At 36.0% G+C, this 23,075-nt stretch overlaps 1 protein-coding gene, 1 non-coding gene and 1 pseudogene across 2 annotated transcripts in view; 1 reads left to right on the forward strand and 2 right to left on the reverse strand.

The window, feature by feature from the left end:
* AR (androgen receptor) overlaps window positions 1-23,075 on the forward strand; it is a 197,683-nt gene that overhangs the window by 72,758 nt on the left and 101,850 nt on the right. The window lies entirely within an intron of this gene.
* LOC112910625 (60 kDa heat shock protein, mitochondrial pseudogene) lies at window positions 9,515-11,322 on the reverse strand (annotated as a pseudogene).
* On the reverse strand, window positions 19,880-19,983 carry LOC112910630 (U6 spliceosomal RNA). Its single transcript, XR_003233282.1, has one exon. It is a non-coding gene; the product is annotated as a U6 spliceosomal RNA (small nuclear RNA).

A 23,075-nucleotide genomic window follows, 5' to 3' on the forward strand; every position in this document is an offset into this window, starting at 1 on the left:
CAAGATTACACCAAGTGAGCTTTAATATTAGTATACTCGTGCACTGCCTGAAGAAGTTTGTTCCTCATAAAGGAAATTGACAAAAATATTATTTGAATTTTTTTTTCTGTAAAGCTTTTATTCTGGTAGTAGAGTAGTTTTCACTGCAGGGTACCATTGTGTGCCTCCAAACGAGGCGGCCTGACCTAGTGATGGTAACTGTAGTGTTTTTTGAAACTTTGCAAAGTTGATTGTCATGACTTCATTGAGACAGTCCCCTTCACTTTGATCTTTCAGTGACCAGTGTGAAAAAGGAAACTTAATGGTCTGGAGCTGATTAAGTGAAATCCAAAAATAATCAAGGCAGTGCTTCCTTTTCTGGCAGTGAGTTCATTAGGAATCTCAGCACATTGGAAAGCGCCAAGGTCTCAGCCTTAGACATTCCCAAAGGATTCTCCAAGTGGCCTGTGTTATAGAGGACACTGTTGGAATTGCCTGGTAGGTTTTAGAGGAGATATGTGCGTGGTTGTGGGATGGCCCACCCTTTTTGTTTGAATGGTTCCACCTTCATTGTGACAGACTCTCTGGAGGTCTGCTTGGTGTGTGTGTTCATTCTATCCTGGCACATTTGGTCTGAAAAAGCATTTGTTCAGTCCTTTGCATTTTGTTTTATAGCCACTCTGCAACCTATGACATGGTCATCTGGCCTTTTTATTTGTTTGAGAAAAGCAATTTTTCCCTTCTTAGCTTCATGGCTGCCAAGCAGCACAAGCGTAATTCCAGGAAACCATATGATTTCCTTACATCTGTTCAGGAACTGGACAAGAACATCAAATCTAAGGCTTACTGGTTTGTATGTGCCCCAAACTGTATATTCTGGTTTTCAGGTAACGTAATAGATCATTGGTACCCTTTCATTAAAGTGAATTAGTATATGTTAACATATACATATGCAATAAGTATATGTTAATACTTGCTATGTACCAGACGCTGTGCTAAGCATTATGTTAAGAGAGGAGACACCAATTTCTGTCCTCTAGGTGTCTGCAGTCTAACAGGAAACACAAATATATAAGCAAATTGCTATTTTAAAAGATGTCGTAGCATAGTGAATATAAAGTTCTGGAAGTGTGATTAATTCTGAGGAAAAAGAATGGTAATGAAATGTTCTCAGAGGATGTCAACTTGAGGGAAGAAAGGCAGTCCAGACAAAGAGACTAGCACAGAAGCATGTGAACACATTGAGTTTGAGGGAATGGCAAAATAATCTAATGTTGCTTAAGCAGAATGAAAGTAGTTGGTAATATTAGGTTAGTTTATGAAGAACCTTGAAGGTCATTCTGAAAATTTTGAACTTTGTCCTGTGAACAGTCTTAGAAGGATTTAAAATATTAGTTTGCTATATACTGAGCACTTCTTATATAACAGGCACTGTACATGAAAAAGTAGCGCCATTGCCAACAATATAAATGTTTTCCCCATTAAGACTTGACAGTCATTTGTCCTTAGAGGATTTTAAGAAGGGTTATGATCCAGAGGGTTTGTATTTTGTAATGATGACTTTGGGAGTGATATGCAAAGTGATGAAACTAGAAGTAGTGAGAGCATTCAGGAGACTATTGCAGGAGGAGAAAAGGCTATGGCAGAAAAGGATGAGCACCGTGTTTATTGGATGTTCCTAAGGATTGCAAATACACAAAATTTGAATGAAAGAGTTCAGGCCTTCTATTGGCCCTTTGTGCATATCATTAATATATGTGAATACAAAGAGACTACCTAGTGTTTTTGAAAAATCTTGTAGTTTAGAATTAGAACTCTAGGGTTCAGGCCCTGGAGCTACTGCATCATTAGTTGTGAATCCATAGTGAACTTGTTCTTGAACCTTGCTTTCCATAACTATAAAAATGGGAATTTGAAACATTTTGGCTACTTCCTAGAGTCATAGAGAACAGTTGAGATAATACACAGGAAAGACAATGTGCTATACAAATATTGGTTCTTGAGGCAGCTGTTATTTAATGTTTAGAGTATTGTGTCTACTTCACAGAGTTGTTATGAGCGTGGAATGGAATAATAGATTTGAAATCATTTTGTTAACTTTAAAACATGATTCAGATGTTAAGTATTAATAATAATAATAAAAGAACAATTCATTCTGCATCCAGATGTTCTCTCTCTACCATGACTCATGTACTCCTTTGGAACTGTGCAGATGAATATCCATTTAATTTTTTCAGGCTGGATTCCCATGTGTAACAGAATCAAATAGGACAAAAAAGTTCTATGCATTGGCTTCTCCCCTGTCAAATTTTGGCTCTAGGACTGAAAGAACACCCATTTAAACCAAGTTGTCACCAGCCTTATGTTATTTTGCCCATGAGCATGCTGAATTTGGGCACAGTCCTTCAGATCCAACAAGAACTCCCAAGCTTCCCTTTATTTAAATTGGCCAGACAAACCAGTCTTCGAGTTCTATGTCCAGCAGAGCCATAGGTTTTTCAAAGGTCAGTCATCACCATGAAACCAGGTGTGATATGTAAATAAAGTTTCATATTGTTTGTGGTTAGTGAAGACAACCTAGCAGGCAGACCCCACCACAGTTTGCTGCTTCCAGTGGAGGTAGTTGTATGAAGATTGTGCCTTTGGTATCAATGAAATAGGACAGAAGTGAGAAATTAGAGCAGTTCTGGCCCTTACTCTCAAAATTCTCAGATTAAGAAGTATTCAGACCCTTCTATCCTTTTTTCTCTTATTTCATCAACAGAAGTATGTTCCTACCTACTTATTCTCTCTCCACTGCCTTTTATTTTAGTTAAAGTGGAACCAGCTTAAAATGGTCAGACTTTTGCTTTTCCTGGACCTTGTCATGTTTTCAAAGTGTTGTTTTTGAGGACAAGATGATTAGGAAGAGCCTGATTCTTTATTTCTTTCCTCTTGGCAAAGAAGATTAAAATCATTTGAAGAAATGCTCTATTGACTGAGTTGATGAATTGCTATTAGTGAATCTAATGGATATTTGAGAAATTTGTACCATTAAAGTTGAAATTCTAGCCTCTAATATAATCTTTTAAAAGTGTTTAATATTGAACAAGTAATTAAATACTTTATTTAGTTATTTGAGAGAGAGAGAACATGAGCAGGAGGGAGGGACAGAGGGAGAAGCAGACTCCCCACTGAGTGGGGAGCCCCACTCCTGGATCATAACCTGAGCTGAAGGGAGACACCCAATCAACTGAACCACCCAGATGCTCCTTGAACAAGTAATTTAAAAAATTAAACATGGGGCACCTGGATGGCTCAGTCAGTTAAGCATCTGCCTTTTGCTCAGGTCATGATCTCAGGGTCCTGGGATCAGGCCCCGCAATGGGCTCCCTGCTCAGCAAGGAGCCTGCTTCCCTCTTTCCCTCTCCTGCTCCCCCTGCTTGTGCTCTCTGGCATGCGCAGTGCTCTCTCTCTCTCTCTCTCTCTCTTTCTCTCTCTCTGTGTGTTAAATAAATAAAATCTTTAAAATCTTTAAAAATAAATAAAAATTTACAAAGTTAAACAAGTAAAAAGTATAACTAGTTACTATCAAAATTCATTTTCATGTTTGCATATTTAATGGTTACTATTTTTTATATTTATGCATATGCCTATGTTTTTATATTTGGTTTATATAAAATGTGGTTTTCTACCATGGCTCGTTTTTTTATATATTTTGCTTTTCTCTTGGCATAATATTTTCATTTTAATTGCTTCTTGATAAAACAAAGAACTGTACTTACATATGTGAATATTTAAGTTAAACTAATTAAAATTAAAGTACAGAAAAATTCAATTTCTCAGTCTCATTAGCCACAAGTCAAGGACTCTGTAGTCATATGTGTGTAGTGACTACCGTTTTGGACAGTGTAGATCTAGAACATTTCCATCAACAGAGAAAGTTCTATTTTGGAGAGCACAGCCATAGAGTAAATGTGCCATAATGTGCTAAAGCATTTTTTCTTTGTTTGACAGCGAATTGTTTTTTTAGTTTTAAATATTATGGATAACTTGACAGTGAATATAACTATGTGTGTAGCTATTTGATTTGGTTGAGTTATTTCTTGGGGTTAATTTGAAAAGCTGAGTTATTAGGTCAGAGAGTATGGATGTAGTTTTTTAAACCTGTAACTTATTCAAAAAAGAGAACTACAGGCCAGTCTCTCTGATGAACAAAGATGCAGAAATCCTCAACAAAATACTAGCAAAACAAATCCAACAATGCATTAAAAAAATGACTCACCACGATCAAGTGGCATTTATTCCTGAGTTGCAAGGTGGTTCAATATCTGTAAATGAATCAACAGGATACATCACATCAAAAAGAGATAGAATAAAAAACATAATCTTTTTAGTAGACACAGAAAAACAATTTGGTAAAGTACAACATCCATTCATGATAAAACCCCTAAACAAGTCGGTTTAGAGGGAACATACCTCAATAAAATAAAGGAAGGCCATATGTGAAAAATCCACAGGAAACATCATACTCAATGGGGAAAAACTGAGAGCTTTTCCCCTAAGGTCAGGAAAAATACAAGGAGATTCCACTCTCACCACTTTTATTCAACATAGTACTGGAGGTCCTAGCCCAGCAGTCAGACAACAAAATGAAGTAAAAGTCATCTAAATTAATAAGGAAAAAGTAAAACTTTCATTATTTGAAGATGACATAACACTATATATAGAATACTGTGAAGACTTCACCAAAAAAACTCCTAGAATTGATAAATGAATTCAGTAAAGTCTCAAGATACAAAATCAATGTACAGAAATCTGTTGCATTTCTATATACTAAAAGCAGCAGTACCAAGGAATAAACATAACCAAAGAGGTGAAAGACCTGACTCTGAAAACTATAAAACATTAATGAAAGAAATTGAAGAGGACACAAACAAATGGAAAGACTTTTCATGCTCATGGATTGGAAGAACAAATATTGAAATGTCTGTACTACCCAAGCAATCTACACATTTAATGCAAGCCCTAACAAAATACGTCCAGCATTTTTCACAGAACTAGAAGAAACAATCCTAAAATTTGTATAGAACTACAAAAGACACAAATACCCAAAGCAACCTTGGAGGGGGGGAGCAAAGCTGGAGGCTTTGCTGGAGGCTGGAATCACAATTCCAGACTTCCAAGTTACATTACAAAACTACAGTAATCAAAACATGGTACTGACACCTGAAACTAATATACTGTATGTTACCTAAGTGGAATCAAAATAAAAATAATAAAAAACTTATAGTGTATTATCAGAGTCCTTTCAAAAAGGTTTATATCAATTTTAAGTGCTTTATGTAGCATATAAATATATTAGATTCATTGCATTCACAACACTGGACCTTATCAACTTTAGTTTATTTTATTCTGGTTTTCATTAAAAGATAGTTTATGTTAAAAATATAGTTTATGTTTGAGTTTGCATTTCCTTTTGTTTTGGTGATGATGTGGTTTCCTACCTAGTTTTACTTTTTATTGCATGGTATTGTATATTTACATCTTTCCTCATTTACATTTTGATTCCTTAGTATTTTTTTATCAATATGAATAACATATTTATATGTAACATAAATAAAATTCTCCACCAATATATTCTTTAAAAATTCTAGAATAAATTTTACCTGGTTTTAAATTTAAAGGAATAATGTATGACATATGTCGCATATTCCTTTACATTTCAAGAAACATAGGTAGCTCTATATATTCTTATACAAGATTATTTTTGATGAAGCACCTAATATATAAAAAAATGCTAACCATTGTTTTTTGAACATCAGTTCAGAATTTATACGTTACCAAAAATCACCAAGTGCTGTTGACAAAAAGAAAAAAATAATTTACCAAAATATTTTTAATAAAACTTAATTCCCCTCCCCCACATTTTAAATTATTATATGTCTGTCTTTAGTGGTGACATACAGTATATTAGTATGTGCCCAATAGATCTTTAACTTTTTTATTGAGATATAATTGATGTATAACATTATATTAGTTTCAGGTGTACAATGTGATGATTTGAAATTTGTATGCATCAGTAAATGATCACCACGTTAAGGCTAATTACTATTCATCACCATAAAAGTTACATTTTTTTCTTATGGTGTGAACTGTTAAGACTTGAGGATGTTATGCTAAGTGAAATAAGTCCACAAAGATAATACCATATGATCTCACTTATATGTATAATCTACAAAAGAAAATAAGTGAGCAAACTAAACAAAACAAAACTAATAGTGAACAGAATGGTGGCTGCTTAGGGAATGGGGGATTGGGGAGTGGTGAAATGGGTGAAACGAGTCAAGAGGAACGAACTTCCAGTTATAAAATAAAGTCATGGGAACATAATGTATATAGCATGGTGACTATAATCAATAATATTGCAGTGCATATTTGAAAGTTGCAAAAAAATAAATCTTAGAATTTTTCATCACAAGAAAAAAAATTTTACATGACGTATCCCAATGTATCCTCTAAAATGCTAGAAAAATTTAAATAGACACCAAAGTGACATTTTTTTTTTAATTTTTTTTTAATTTTTATTTATTTATGATAGTCACACACACACAGAGAGAGAGAGAGGCAGAGATACAGGCAGAGGGAGAAGCAGGCTCCATGCACCGGGAGCCCGACGTGGGATTCGATCCCGGGTCTCCAGGATCGCGCCCTGGGCCAAAGGCAGGCGCCAAACCGCTGCGCCACCCAGGGATCCCCCAAAGTGACATTTTATTAAGACTGCTTTTATACCACTTTTTCTCATGATTTTTTAAAATTGAAGTTTAGTTGATATTCAATGTTCTGTTAGTTTCAGGTAGGGGAGGGGCACTTGGGTGGCTCAGTCAATTAAGTGTCTGTTTTGATTTCAGTTGAGGTCATGATCTCTGGGTCTTGAGATCAAGCCTCATGTTAGGCTCTGTGCTCAGTGCGGAATGTATGTGAGATTCTCTGCCTCTCCTTTTGCCCTTACCCCCTCAAATAAATAAATAAACCTTTAAAAAATATTACTGTCAGGTATACAAGATAGTGATTTAACAATTCTATACATTATGCATTGCTTACCATGGTAAGTATAGTTACCATTTGTCATCATACAATGTTATTATAATTTTATTGACTATATTCCCCATGCTGTAATTTTATCCTTGTGACTTAATTTATTTTATGATTGAAAGTTTGTACATTTTAATTTCCTTTCCCTTTTTGTAAAAGATTTTATTTATTCATATGAAAGACACAGAGAGAAAGGCAGAGACATAGGCAGAGGGAGAAGCACATTCCCTACTGGGAACCAGATGTGGGACTTGATCCCAGGACTCTGGGATCTTGCCTTGAGCCGAAGGCCGACACTCGACCACTGAGCCATACAGTGCTCTGCCTTTACCATTTTGTCCATCACCCCAAAACAGACTACTACCAGTTTGTTCTCTTTATGAGTCTGTTTCTGTTTTTTTTTTTTTGCTTTGTTTTGTTTGTTCATGTGCTTTATATTTTAGATTCCACATATAAGTGAATTCGTATGGTCCTTATCTTTCTCTGATTTATTTCACTTAGCATAATAGCCTTGATGTCCATCCATGTTGTCATAAATGGCAAGGTTTCATTATTTTTAAAGCTGAGTAGTATTCTAGTGTGTGTGTGTGTGTGTGTGTGTGTGTGTGTATGTACCACATCTTCTCCATCCATTCATCTATCGATGGATCCTTGGGTTGCTTACATAGATTGACTATCGTAAATAATGCTGCAAGAAACATAGGGATGTATATGTCTTTTTGAATTAATATTTTCATTTTCTTTGGGTAAATACCCAACAGTAGAGTTACTGAATTGTATGTTATTTCTATTTTTAATTTTCTGAGGAATGTCCATACTGTTTTCTACAGTGGCTTCACCAGTTTACATTCCCACCAACATTGCATGACAGTTCCCTTTTTTCCATGTCCTCGCCAATGCTTAATTCTTGTCTTTTTGATAGTAACATAACAGGTGTAAGGTAACATCTCATTGCTTTGATTTGCATTTCCCTGATGATTAGTGATGATGAGCATCTTTTCATGTGTCTCTTGGCCACTTGGAAGTCTTCTTTGAAAAAATGTCTATTCAGACTACTTTTAAATGTTCATTTAAGGGTCATAAAAAGAGACCATGAGAATTAAATTATTTTCAATAAGAGGGCATTTTAACTTACGGGACATACAGAAGATAGATCAATTTCTACAGACCAGAAAGGAAGGAGCAATTTTGTATATTCCTAAAAATCCCTGACCGAGACTTATAAATTTCAGGATCTTATATATTTTTAGATTTAGCCAGTTGCTAATTATTTTGTAACTTCCCACTACTGATATTTTGTTTTTCTCCCTGACTTGTTTGGTATTAAAAGTAGTGCTGCAGTTAACATCCTCAAGAGGCAATATATACAGTGTTTAAGGGAAATACCTCTAAGGCCAGAGTATTTTCATCCAACTATTGGTGCCACCATCTTCTTACTGTATGACCTTGGGCAAAATACTTAATTCCTCTGGGCCTGAATATCTTCTTATAAAGAAATTAAGATACCAATGGTCTCTAATCCTATAAGGCCATTATAAGGATTCTTAATGATATATATTAAGAATGTAATAGTTTATACTTTAAGTGTCAGGCATATAGAAAATAAAACAATTGTTAATATGATTGTATTATCTTTATTAGCATACTTTTGAAAAATATAAGTTCTTAGTTGTTAAATAGTTGAATAAATCAATGTATGCATTTTAAATCTGGTAGATACTACTTCTCACCTTGCCAAAGAAACTGCAAACATTGGATACTATGAATCTTTTAAATCTTTGTAAATCTTACAGGTTAAAAAAAGTTTATCATTGTTTAAGTTTCTTCTCTTTAATTATGAGTGAGCATGAGCATCTTTTCACATGTTTATTGGCCATTTGTATTTCTTTCCATTTGAACTGACTGTTCTTGGCTTTTGCCCATCTGTTGTTGTTTTTGTTTAGCTTTTCATCTGTTTCTTATTGATTTATGGAGCTCTTTGTATAGCAAGGAATTTGGCTCCTTGTCATATGTGTTACAAATAGTTTTCCCAATTTATCTTTCAACTTTATGTTTCTCTGTCCAGCAATCTTTTTTTTAACTTTAAACAAGTTTTTATTACACAAAGGTTGTCACATAATTGGATATTTTTCTACTTTGTACACAGTTATTCTTACTCTCCACAGAAAGCCTGCTTAACTTTTTGTCTGGTGATGGCAAACACTAAAATCCTGATTTTAACAAAATTGTAGTAAAAATGCCTCAGTGATTGAAGTTGAAAGCAGTACATTGGTCCATGGCTCTTGCACTCAGTTATCAGGAATGTACAAATGTCTTTTTATTCAAAAATACAAAATAAACTATCTGTAGGCATGGATAATGACAGCCATAATCCATCCATTATACGTTGTCAAATGAAACCAGCAAATGATGGTTATAGCGATTTTCTTAAATATCAGCCAGCCATCAGCCATTTCCTTCAACTGACTTTTCTGAAGTTATGGTTGAGGAACACAGCCTTGAGCTTCCTCTCACAGTTCATTAAGAATGGTAAAGCACTATTCTAGGAATCAGAACATGCTGCCTCCCATACCACCTCCCATTCCACCCATTCCACCCATTCCACCCATTCCTGGGTCCTTCTCTTCTTTAGGAATTTCGGAGACTACAACTTCTGCTGTAGTTAACAGAGGGGGCACTCTAGCAGCATCCAATAAAGCAGTTCTTACCACCTTAGTTGGGTCAGTGATTTCTTTTTCCACCATATTCACAAAATCTCCAAGCATAGCATCATAACCAACTTCTGAGGAACTCTGCATAATTTTCTTAACTATCAATGATCCTTCAACACCTGCATTCTTAGCAATGGCTATTTCAGGAAATTTGAGTGTTCTCTTAATAATTTTGATACCAATTCTTTGATCTTCATTAGCTGGAGTTATTGAATCCAAGGCTGGAATGCACCGAAGCAGCCCCCCACCACCCCTGCCCAGAACAGTGCCTTCTTCAACAGCAGCTCTTGGGGCATGGAGGGCATATGTAACTCTCTTTTCATTGATTTCAACATCACTTGTCCCACCAACCTTCAACACAGCTACTCCATTGAGAGTTTCGCCAGGCCTTCCTTCAGCTTTTCCTTTTCGTATTCACTAGTTGTGATATCTAACTGCTCAATAATTTCTTGAATACATTTTTCAATTTGAGCTTTGTCACCTTTTCCTTTTCCAAAGATGGCATCATCTTTGGTCACAATGACCCCTCCAAATTTCCTAAGTCATGAGGCTGAACATCTTCAAGATTTAGAGTCAATCCTTCTTCCCCAAACACTGCACCACCAGTAGCAATAGCCAGCCATATCTTTAAGCTGGTTCTTTCTGTTGTCACCAAAGACTGCCACAACCTGAAGAGCAACTTTAAACCTATTCAAAATGAGTGTACTCAGAGCTTCTCCATCAACATCTTCAGCAATTATGACCAAGGGCTTACAGTGAGCATTGGCAATTTCAAGAGCAGGTATGATGGACTGGACACTAGAAATTTTCTTTTCACTCAATAGAACATAGGCATCTTGGAGTTCACATTTCTGACCTTTTGACGTATTAATAAAGTATGGAGAAATATAACCTCGATCAAACTTCATGCTTTCAATAATTTCTAATTCATCATTCAGTGTTTTTACATCCTTTACTGTGATGACACCCTTTCTTCCAACCTTTTTCATTGAATCGGAAATGATGTTGTCATTTTCTTTGTCTCCATTTGCAGAAATCGTAGCAACCTGAACAATTTCTTCAGGGGTTATCTTGGGTTTAGACTGCTTCTTAAGTTCAGCGATCACAGTATCAACAGCTAACACACACCTCTCCTGATTTCCACAGGATTAGCACCTTTGCTAATTTTCTCGAAATCTTCCTTGGCAATAGAGCACGCCAAGATGGTAGGAGTAGTGGTGCCATCCCCAGCCTCTTCATTTGTATTATTGGCAACATCTTCAACAAGTTTAGCGCCAATATTTTTATATTTGTCTTTTAAGTCAATTGACTTTGCCACGATCACACCATCCTTTGTTACTTTGGGACTTCCCCAACTCTGTTCGATAATCACTGTTCTTCTTCCCTTTGGCTCCATAGTAACGGCTAAGGCATCAGCTAAAAGATCTACACCTTGAAGCATTAAGGCTCGGGCATCTGCACCAAATTTTATATCCTTGGCATAGGCCCAAATGAGCTGAGGAACCACTGCTCTGGACACTGGCCTAATTTGGCGGAGGACTGCAGGTAGCTGAAGCATTTCTGCGGGATAGTGGCAGAGCATGCGGGCGGTGAGGCAGGCTGTTGGAGGCGAGTGAAGGATCTGTCCAGCAATCCTAAATTATATAGTTAAATTAATCATTCTTTCCCATTATGGCTGTTGAGTTTGGAGATCCGTGCTTTGCAGGTCTTTCTAGATGGGTTTTATTTAAATCATATATTAGAAATCTTTTTGCCAAAAGGCTCAATTATGGATGTAAGAGCTAAAAGGGATTTTAGGCATTGCATAACTCAAGTTTCCTCCCTTCATATCTTTTTCATTTTTTCTTGCAGAGGAAAAGAAATTAAGTCCCAGTGAAGGGAATGGACTATAAAAGTACCACAGCAAGCTAATGGTAAAAATGCAGACTGGGACTCTGTGCTCCTGAGGCCTATTCCAGTGATAATTTAGTTTAACCAGCTTGTTTTATAAAAAGAGCTTTCTGACTTTAAAAAATACATATTGAAGGGATCCCTGGGTGGCTCAGCAGTTTAGCACCTGCCTTTGGCCCATGGCGTGATCCTGGAGTCCCAGGATTGAGTCCCACATCAGGCTCCCTACATGGAGCCTGCTTCTCCCTCTGCTGTGCCCAGAGCCACACTCTCTGAAAAGTGACCAGAGAGAGAACATCTGAGAGACTTGGTCCTATCTGAATGTGGGGAAAATTCTAAACTCCCAGAACTATGAAAGTAGCCTTCAAATCACATGCACATTCAGTGGTAAAGAGTAAAAATGTAACTGGCTAAGCACGCTTAAAGCACACACTTTAACTAAAAAGTGGTTTATGTAGATCTGGGTTTGACATACAGGAAACAAATCTAAAAGATTAAAAACAAGGAAACATATCTAAACAGAGACATCAGAAGCTTTACAATGTGGGGGAAATAGACCTCTCAAAACTAATTCAGCCAAGTAATTAAGTAGACAAGTGACCAAACAGAAAAGAAGAATAAGCTCCAGAAAGAGGCATGTTAGCATCCAGAGTTGTTACAATATAGTATCTGAAATATCTACTTTTCAAGTAAAAATTATGATATGTGGTTCTTAGTTTTCTTCTTTGGAAGTGTTGAATCACTATATTGTACACCTGAAACTAATACTACACTGCTAACTAACTGTAATTTAAATAAAAATTTAAAAATAAAAATAAATTAAAAATAAAAAATATGAGACGTACAAACAAGAGAAAGTACGGCCCATACACAGGAAAAAGAAGTAGTCAACAAAAACTGTCCATGAGGAAGCCGAGATGTTAGACTTACTAAACAAAGTAATATATTTATATCTACTTTAAATATATTCAATGGACTGAGGAAATAATTTTTAAAATACTAAAGGAAAGTATGAGAAAAATTTCTCATCAGAGAACAGTCAAGTGATAGAATTTATAGAGAAGAATCAAATGGTAAATCTGGAGTTGAAAAGTATAATCATTAAAATGAAAAATTCACTAGAGGGGATCCAGAATAAATTTGAGTTGGCAGAAGAAAGAATCAGCAAACTTGAACATAGTTCAATAGAAAGTATGAATTTGGAAGAACAGAAAGGGGGAAAAGAATGAAGAAAAATTAATAAGCTCAGAGAAATGTAAGATACCTTAGTAGTGTACCAACATATGTGTATGGGAGTATCAGAAGAAAAGAAGAGAAAGAGCAGAAAGATTATTTTAAGAAACAGTAATATTTTCCCAAATTTGATCCAAAATATTGATCTACATATCAAAGAAGGTCAACAGACTCCAAGCAGGAAAAATGCAAAGTGATTGATACCCAGACACACCATACTCAAAATGTTGAGGCAAATGTAAAGATAAAATCTTGAAATTAGCAAAAGAAAAATGACAAGGGAAATGCAATAAGATTAACTACTGCTTCTCATCAAAAATAATGGAGGGCAGAAGACAGTGTTGTGGCATATTCAATGTGCTTAACAAAAAACCTGTGAACCAATAATCCAGTACTCATTAAAATTATCTTTTAGAAGTGAAAGTGAAATAAAAACATTTCCATATAATTAGAAACTGCTAGAATTTGTTGCTAGCTGACATGCCTTGGAAGAAATACTGAAAAGAAATGGTACCAGACGATAATTTAAATCCACATGAAAAAATAAAAACCATAGTAGAGGGAATTATGTAGATAATGATAAAAAGTAGAATTACAGGGGCACCTGGGTTCCGCGGTTGTTAAATCATCTGACTTTTGGTTTCATCTCAGGTCGTGATCTCGGGGTACTGAGATCAAGCCCTGCATCAGGCTCTGTGCTCAGCGTATAGTCTGCTTGAGATTCTCTCTCCCTTTCCGACTGCCCCTCTTGCTCATGCTTTCTCTCTAAAATAAGTGAATCTTTTTAAAAAGAATTTCAAATTGCTTTTTTTCTTGATAAAAATTAATTGCATGAAACGCTATCAGTAAAATTGAATTCTTGGGTCTGTCACATATATAAATATATCTGTAAAAATAGATGTAAATATAATAAAGTGCAAAGAAGAAGAGTGGGAGTTAAGCTAAAATGGAGTATGGAAATGGTATCGGATAGAAAATGAACTCCACAGAAAGAAATGAAAAAAATATTGTAAATATGATGATTAACATAAAAATCTCTATAAACTGTGCTCTCCTTTATTAGCTTACTTAATACACATATGATTATATAAAGCAAAAAGTATAAGACATGCATTGTTTGGTAATAGTATAGACAAATTATGTATAACAGTTATTATACAAGGGGAGACTATAGATCTATAGAAGAATTAAGTTTTTAATACCTCTTGGAATTTAGTATAAATAATTTAAGTATAAATAATCTGAGGTAGATTCTGATTATTAAATGCATGCTAGAAACCTCAGAGCAAGCACTGAGAAAAAAAAACTTTTTAGAAAAGGAGAGAAGGTGAGGCAGGAGGAGATGAAGAGAGAGAAAGAATCCCCAGCAGGCTCCATGTCCAGTGCAGAGCCCAATGCAGAGCTCAGTCTCACAACCCTGAGATGATGACCCGAGCCAAAATCAGGAGTCAGATGCTTAATTGACAGAGCCACCAGGTGCCCCCACTGAGAAAAAAAAATTCGTATAGTTTACAAAAATTAAAAACATGGTTAAAATTGCTCACCAGAAAATACCTAGCAAAAAGAGGTGGCAAAAAAAAAATAATGGAAGAACAAAGTAGTAATGAGAAATACAGAAAACAAGAAAATGGAAGAGAGACTTGGTCCTATCTGAATGTGGGGAAAATTCTAAACTCCCAGAACTATGAAAGTAGCCTTCAAGAAAAAGTAGCCTAACAAGAAAAAAAAAATAATGGAAGAACAAAGTAGTAATGAGAAATACAGAAAACAAGAAAATGGAAGAGGTAATTCTAACTATAGCAACAATAACATTAAATGACAATAAGTAAATAAATAAAAAAGTGAGATTTTCATCACAGATAAATAAAACAAGGTATACCTATATGCTGTTTATAGGTGACTCACTTTGGATTCTAAGACACAAATAGGTTAAAAGTGAAAGAGTGGAAAAAGATATTTCATGCAAACAGTAACCAAAAGAGAGCCTGAAATGGCTACTATTAATTTTAATAAAAAAATAAACTTTAAGACAAAACTATTATTAGAGATAAAGGACATACTGTAATAATTAAGGATCAATCAATCAAGAAGATATAACAGGTATAAATATATGCAACAAAATATAGAAAAGTAGTTCAACAATAATAGTTGGGAAGTTCTATTCATTATATGGAACAGCTAGACAGATCAGCAAGAAAATAGAAGACTTGAATAATGAAAAAAATAAAATAGCTACACCTAATAGACATCTTTTTTTTTGTTTTAAATTGTAGTTAGTTAACATACAATATAATACTAGTTTCAGATGTGATTCACCACTGCCATACAATATCCAGCACTTATCACAACAGGTGCACTCCTTAATTCCCATCATCTATTTTACCCATCCCCGCCCATGTATGGTAACCATAAGCTTGTTCTCTATAACAAGCGTCCGTTTCTTGGTATCTATTATCTATCTATCTATCTATCTATCTATCTATCTATCTATCTATCTATCATCTATCTATCTATCATCTATCTATCTATCTCCACCTATGTTCATTTGTTTTGTTTCTTTGTTTTGTTTTGTTTTGTTTCTTAAATTCCATATATGAGTGAAATCACATGGTATTTGTCTTTCTCTGACTGAGTTATACCTCAGGATAGTAAAGGCTATCTGTGAAAAACCCACAGCTAATACCATCCTCAATGGGGAACAACTGAGAGCTCTTCCTCTATGGTCAGCAACAAGACAGGGATTTTCACCCTCTCAACTGTTATTATACATAGTATTGGAAGGCCTAGCCCCAGCACTGAGACAACAAAAAGAAATAAAAGGCATCCAAATCAGGAAGGAAGAAGTAAAAATTTCACTGTTTGCAGACCACATGATTCTCTATACAGAAAACCTAAAAGATTCCACCAAAAAACTACTAGAACTGATAAACAAATTCACTGAAGTTGCAGGATACAAAATGAACATATAGAAATCTGTTGAATTTCTGTACACCAATAAGGCAGCAGCAGAAAGAGAAATTAAGAAAACAATCCCATTTACTATTACACCAAAATGATAAGATACCTAGGACTAACTAAAGAGGTAAAAGACCTATACTCTGAAGACTGTAAAACCCTGATGAAAAAAATTAAAGATGACAACAAAGAAATGGAGAAACATTCCATGCTCATGGATTGGCAAAATAAATATTGTTAAAATGCCTATACTCCCCAAAGCAATCTACACATTTAATGAAATCTCTATCAAAATACCAACAACATTTTTCATGGAACTAGAACAAGCAATCCTAAAATTTGTTGGAACCACAAAAGACTGAATACTCACAGCAACCTTGAGATAGAAAAAAAAAAAAGCTGGAGGCATCATAATTCCAGACTTCAAGTTATATGACAAAGCTGTAGTGACCAAAACAGTATGATACTGGCACAAAAATGGACACATAGATCAATGAAACAGATCAGAGAACCCAGAAATGAACCTACACCTATATGGTTAATTAATCGTTGACAATGCAGGAAAGAACATCCAATGGGAAAAAGTCTCTTTAACAAATGGTTTTGGGAAAACTGGACAGTAACATGCAAAAGAGTGAAACTGGACCACCAAACACAAAAATAAACTCAAAATGCATTAAAGACCTAAATGTGATACCTGAAACCATCAAAATCCTAGAGGAGAACACAGGCAGTAACCTCTTTGGCCTTAGCTACAGAAAGTTCTTATTAGATATGTCTCCTGAGACAAGGGAATCAAAGGCAAAAATAAACTATTGGGACTATATAAAAATAAAAAGCTTCTACATACTGAAGGAAACAAGCAACAAAACTAGAAGACAACCTATGAAATAGAAGATATTTGCAAGTAAGATATCTGATAGAGGGTTAGTATCCAAAATATACAAGGACGTTCTAAAACTCCACACCCCAAAACCAAATAATCCAGTTAAAAATTGTCAGAAGACATGGACATTTTTTTTTTATTTTTTTGACATGGACATTTTTACAAGAAGATACCTCCATGGCTTACAGACAGAATAAAAAATGTTAACATCACTGATAATTAGGGAAATACAAATCAAAACTACAATGAGATATTACTTCACCCTTGTCAGAGTGACTAAAATTAACAACACAGGAAACAACAGGTGTTGGTGAGGGTACAGAGAAAAGGGAACCCTCTTATACTTTTGGTGGGAATACAAACTGGTCCAGCCACTCTGGAAAACAGTATGGATGTTACTCAAAATTTAAAAATAGAACTGTCCTATGAACCAGTAATTGCACTACTAGGAATTTACCCAAAGAACACAAGAGTACTGATTCAAAGGTATATATGCAGCCCTGTGTTTATAGCAGCATTACCTATAGTAGACAAATTATGGAAAGTGCACAAGTGTTCATTGGCTGATGAATGGATGAAGAAGAGGTGGTACATATATACAATGAAACATTACTCAGCCATGAAAAATGAAATCTTGCCATTTGCAGTGGCATGGATGGTGCTAAGAAGTACTATGGTAGAACTAATAGATATCTATTGAGTATACCACTCAACAGTAGGAGAAAACAAAGTCTTCTCAAGTGAACATTAAACATTTTCCAGAGTAGACCAAATTAAGTTTTTTGTATTGCAAATTTTATAGTCAAGAAAGTGAAAACCCAACCTACAGAAAGGGAGAGCATGTTTGAAAATCATATCTAAAAATGACCTTGTATACGAGATAATTGGAAGCATTATATCCACATAAAAACTTCTCAATGTTTATGACAGCTTTATTAATGTCAGCCAAAAGGTAGAAACAACCCAAATGTCCACCAATTGATGAATAGATAGACAAAAGGTGGTATATCCTTATGATAAAATATAACTCATTCATTAAAAGGAATGAAGTATCAATACTTGCTACAACATGGATGAACCTTGAAAGCATCATGCTAAATGAAGGGAACCAGTCATGAATGGCGATATATTTATGATTTCATTTATATAAAATGGCCAGAATAGGCCAATTTCATTGAGACATAAAGTAAATGAAGTTCACAGAGGCACCAGGAAGGGGAGGATGGGAGTGACTGCTAGTGAGTATGGGGCTTTGTTCTCAAGTGATGAAATTTTCTGGAATTAGGTAGTGATGACATTTTTACAGCTCTGTAAATATGTCAAAAAAAAAACATTAAATTATATGTATACTTTATTTATTTAAATGGTGAACTTCATGGATGTAAATTACAGCTCAATGAAACCATTAAAGATTGTGTTATCCCCCACTACCATGTTTTTACATCACTCTGTATTATTCTCATTATGAATTTTTTCAAATTATGTTTTAATAACTGCTTTAGCCTGTGGTGGCTTTAAGAAACAGGGTCTGCTGCCTCCTATCTGTATCCCTGGCCCATAGAAGAATTCAGTTGCCACCTTTTGAATGAGTGTGAAGGCTTTGATAAAGACAATGAGCTATAGCAAATATATAATGTGGCAATTTTGTTACCTATATACAAATCTTTTTTTTTTCTATATACAAATCTATAAGAAACCAGTTCCATGGTTAGAGGGGCTCATTATAAAAATGTGCTTCTCCCTTAAGCATAAATGAACTTTAGCATATCTTATATTAAAACTTCTAATTTTGCTTACACTTTTATAAAAGCATGTTTTTTCCCTTCCAAATCCCAAACAATCTTCTTATTAGGTTTTTCTTTTCAGCTTTATCCACAACTGTTTGCTTATCTAGGAATAAAGACAGAATTTTAAGATAGAATTACATTTTCTTCCAACACTGGTGTACAAATGGTATTAATGTAAAACATCCAGGATTTCTGAATATCTATTATTAGTTGTGGTTTATTTGGGTTTATTTTGACCTTGTGAAGGTCAAAATACAGTGAAGGAATAATCAAATGGATATACCTGTTAGTTCTTTTTTCTTTATATTTTTTTAAGATTTCATTTGAGTGAGGGAGGAGAGGTAGAGGAGGAGGGAGAGGAAGACCTAAAGAATCCTAAGCAGACTTCATGCTAAATGCGTAGCCTGACACGGGGCTTGATCTCATGACCTTGAGATCATGATCTGAGCCAAAACCAAGAGTTGGACGCTTAACTGAGCCACACAGGTGCCCCTACCTGTTATGTCTTGATGTGTTTCTTCCCAGTTGCAGAAACTTAGACAAGTTACTATGGTCTCAGCTTGCTTTAGTTTTCTTCATCTATCATTTCTACCAGGCAAGGTTGTGGAGAGGATACATTATGATAATTGATATGGAAGCACCTAAAATATACACTGTACATAGATGGTGGTGACAATGATAATAATGATGATTATGATAGTGATGGTGTGCTGTAGCACCTTATTTTGTTACTCAGAGCATATTACATGTACTTGCAGAACGTCTAATATGAATTAGCTCACTTAATCCACATAACATGGATGCCTGGCTGGCTCAGTGGTTGAGTGCCTGCCTTTGGCTCAGGTCATGATCCCGGGATCCAGGATCAAGTCCTGCATCGGGCTCCCTGTGAGGAGCTTGCTTCTCCCTCTGTCTATGTCTCTGCCTCTCTCTCTCTCAGTCTGTGTCTGTATAAATAAATAAATCTTTTTTAAAAAATCGACATAACAACCAGGTGGGTAGGTATTGTGACTATCTCCACTTCATAGATGGGAACTGTAGTTGCTCAATATGTGTGACTATAGGTATCACAGTGCTGGCATATGGTGTTAAGTAAATACTAGCTTTCTTTCTTTACATGGGTAATTTTTGTCTCTATTCAAGTCAGTTGTAGATGTCCAGAGACCACTGTTTTTTTTTTTAAGATTTTATTTATTTATTCATGAGAGACACAGAGACAGAGAGAGGCAGAAACACAGGCAGAGGGAGAAGCAGGCTCCATGCAGGGAGCCTGACGTGGGACTCGATCCTGGGTCTCCAGGATCACACCCTAGGCCGAAGGTGGCGCTAAATCGCTGAGCCATCCAGGCTGCCCTGTTTTGTTTTTTAATTTGGGACGCTTCACTAATTTGCATGTCATCCTTGCACAGGGGCCATGCTAATCTCTATAATGTTCCAATTTTGGTATATGTGCTGCTGAAGTGAACACGAGAACACTCTGTTTTTATATGTGTATAGCACAAGCATCTAGGCAAATTGTGCTTAGAAGATTGATTGATTGATTGATTGATTGATTGTGTTTAGGACATTTAATGAAAGAGGAGCACAGGGCCCCAGGCAGCCAAGTATTACATAACCTTGTGAAAGGTCTCCAGACCACTCCAGTCCTCATCAGATAGAATACTGCCCTTTTCAACTTCCAAACTGCAGGAAGCAAGAACGACATTTCAGATCCACTAATCCTCATTGCCTAAGAAGTATGGAGAACAAAATATAGCTTTCCAGAGCTGAGAGAGGAAGAAAATTCTATCACTGTCCTCTCCTAACTACTTCTTAGAGAAGGCATTTCATTTTCAACTTATCTGGTTATGCTGGTTGTTTCCTTTTCTTACCTTCAGATGTCAGCTCCTACCTGGCTTTTTGTCCTCCCTGTTTATTCCTGGGAGAAAGCAGCTGAAGCTTGCTTCTCAGGGGAGGTTAAGGGTATTTTTAGCTCCTTTGCCAGGAACACACCAACCTAGTTTTCTTTAAGCTATGTCAATTTGTATTCTCATTAGTTCATTCATTCATTCATTCATTCATTCATTCATTCATTCATTTACAGGTTCAGTAAATAGTTTTTAAAGGTTTATTTATTTATTGGAGAGAAAGAGAGAGCACAAGTGCTCACATGAGTAAAAGGAGGGGCAGAGGGAGAGAGTCTTCAAGCAGACTCCCTCCTGAGCTTGCAGCCCCATGCGGGGCTTGATCCCACAACACATGACATCATAACCTGAGCTGAGCCTAAAAGTTGGCTGCCTAAACAACTGAGCCACAGAGGCACCACTGGATACAGTAAATATACAAACACTACTTAGGAGTCAAGCCATGTGCTAGCCACTGGGGGTAGAACAGTAAACAAAAAAATTATGCTACTCTCAAGGAATTGATAGAGATATACAAGTGAATCAACTAACAACCTGGTTCTGCTTTGAAAGCTGTCTGGTGCTCCTGATCTCACAATCACAGAGCATTTAGCCTATATCCCATCCACCTTCAGAGATGGGGCATTATTGAACCAAGTACTCAAGAGTCAGTCATTTGGAGACCGAATCATGGAGCCCTAGAAATCTAGTACCAGGAGTAAAGCAGCAAAATAGAAGAAGCATGGAGCACATAGTCAGAAGTTACTGTGTCTAGGCTCAGCTCTGTTACTCACTGGCTTAGCTTAGCTCCTCTGCCTTCTTTTGATCATCTGGAGAATAGTGGTTAATGAAAATTTCTATATGGCAGGGTTGTTGGGGAGATGAAATAAGATAATTCTCAGTCTACTGTGTATCTCCATACTCTGCTGTACTTATTGATATCTGAATTTATTTATTTATTTATTTATTTATTTATTTATTTATTTATTTATTTATTTATATTTTTTAGTCTTTCTATGCTTGTTTCATGCACCCCCCCCCAAATGGAAGCATCTGACTTTTTCATCATTGTATCACTAATCTAATGGTGCCTGGTTTATGGTATATAGAGCTACCAGAGGGCAGCTTGGTATAATAGAAAGAGTGCCAGATTAGGAATTAAAACCAGAGTTCAGATTACAACCCTACTACTTTCTAGCTGCTCCACCCTAGACAACTTACTTAACCTCCCCAAACTTTCTCTGGCTCATTTGTTTGCCTCATAGAGTGGTTATGCAGATCTCATGAGATAAATGTGTATCAGTGTGCTTTATGTACTTGAAGTGCTCTGCTAATGCAGGTTTTATAAGATGAGAAAACTAAGGGTCAAAATAAAAAGTGTTTGGTCCAAGGTTATGGCAGCAAGTTACTATCACGATTTATGATGGAATCTGAGGCTTCCAACTCCTAGACTAGCATACCAAAGCATATTCCAGAACAGAAACTGTGAAGAAAGTAAACAGTGGCCAGGGATAAGGGAAAGCAGGCTCTGTCTGACAGCAGCTTATCCGTTCATAATAATGGGAAAGGGGAACGAGGAAGGTACTGTGTCAGAGTCCACATGATCACTTTGCAAAATGGAAGGAGCTTGTTCATAGAGTTGAATGATTTGTCTGTGTTTATCTAACAATGACAGTTTCACCAGCTCTTTACCACTTCACTTTCACCTAGTTCAAAAGATGCCAAGTATGACATATTTTCCTTCTCAGGCTTTACCCTAGAATACATTTTGTTTGACTCTGTGTTTAACTGTAATATAGAAAGAAAGTAAGGCAAGGTAAGAGTATGTCAAGGAGCTGTTCACCATTTCTATTGAGGACAAAGGAAAACAATAATCTCAGGGATTTGGATTAGATATGAGGAAGAATTTGTAGGCAGGAAGTGGGAGATACTATGATCAAATAGATATTAACTATCTGGTATTTTTAAAACATTTATTTATTCATCCATGAGAGACACAAGAAAGAGAGAGAGGCAGAGACATAGGCAGAGGGAGAAGCAGGCTCCTCGTAGGGAGCCCGATATGGAACTCGATCTCAGGACCCCGGGATCAGGCCCTGAACCAAAGGCAGACGCTCAACCGCTGAGCCACCTCCAAGTGTCCCAATATTTGGTATTTTTAAAGAAAGGTTTTCATTTATCTGGTATAGTTTAACAATGTCCTAATTAGGACTCAAAAGTTGTTTAGGATCTATCTTGGCCTTCAAATTGAGATGTTGTTTAAAAGGCAAGAAGGCTGTTTTCAAACTTTGTTGTGAGGCTCAAGAGTAAATCAAGGAGGAAAGAAAGAAGGTGAGTTTAGTGGGAGGTACTTAGGCAGTATCTAGGCTAGACACTGGAAATTCATCTATGAAGTCCCCATGATGGATGGGAAACAGATACATACATAGATTTTTTGTGATATGAGACATTATTGATGTTCTGAAAGAAAACTGTACAAGTTGGGGGTGTGATCATAGTCTAGCTAAGAGATACAGAGTCAAGAAGGGCTTCATGGAGTAGGTAATGGTGTCCTGGGCTGGGAGCTGAGTTATGAGATAATGTGGCAAGGGAGACAAATAGTTGGGAGCAGTGCAAGGTCATTTCAGTTAGAGGGAATGACTATGTGAGCAGAAACACAAAGGAGTGAAATAGAATT

This window comes from Vulpes vulpes, chromosome X (genome assembly GCF_048418805.1).
Source record: "Vulpes vulpes isolate BD-2025 chromosome X, VulVul3, whole genome shotgun sequence".
NCBI classification, from domain to species: Eukaryota; Metazoa; Chordata; class Mammalia; order Carnivora; family Canidae; genus Vulpes; species Vulpes vulpes.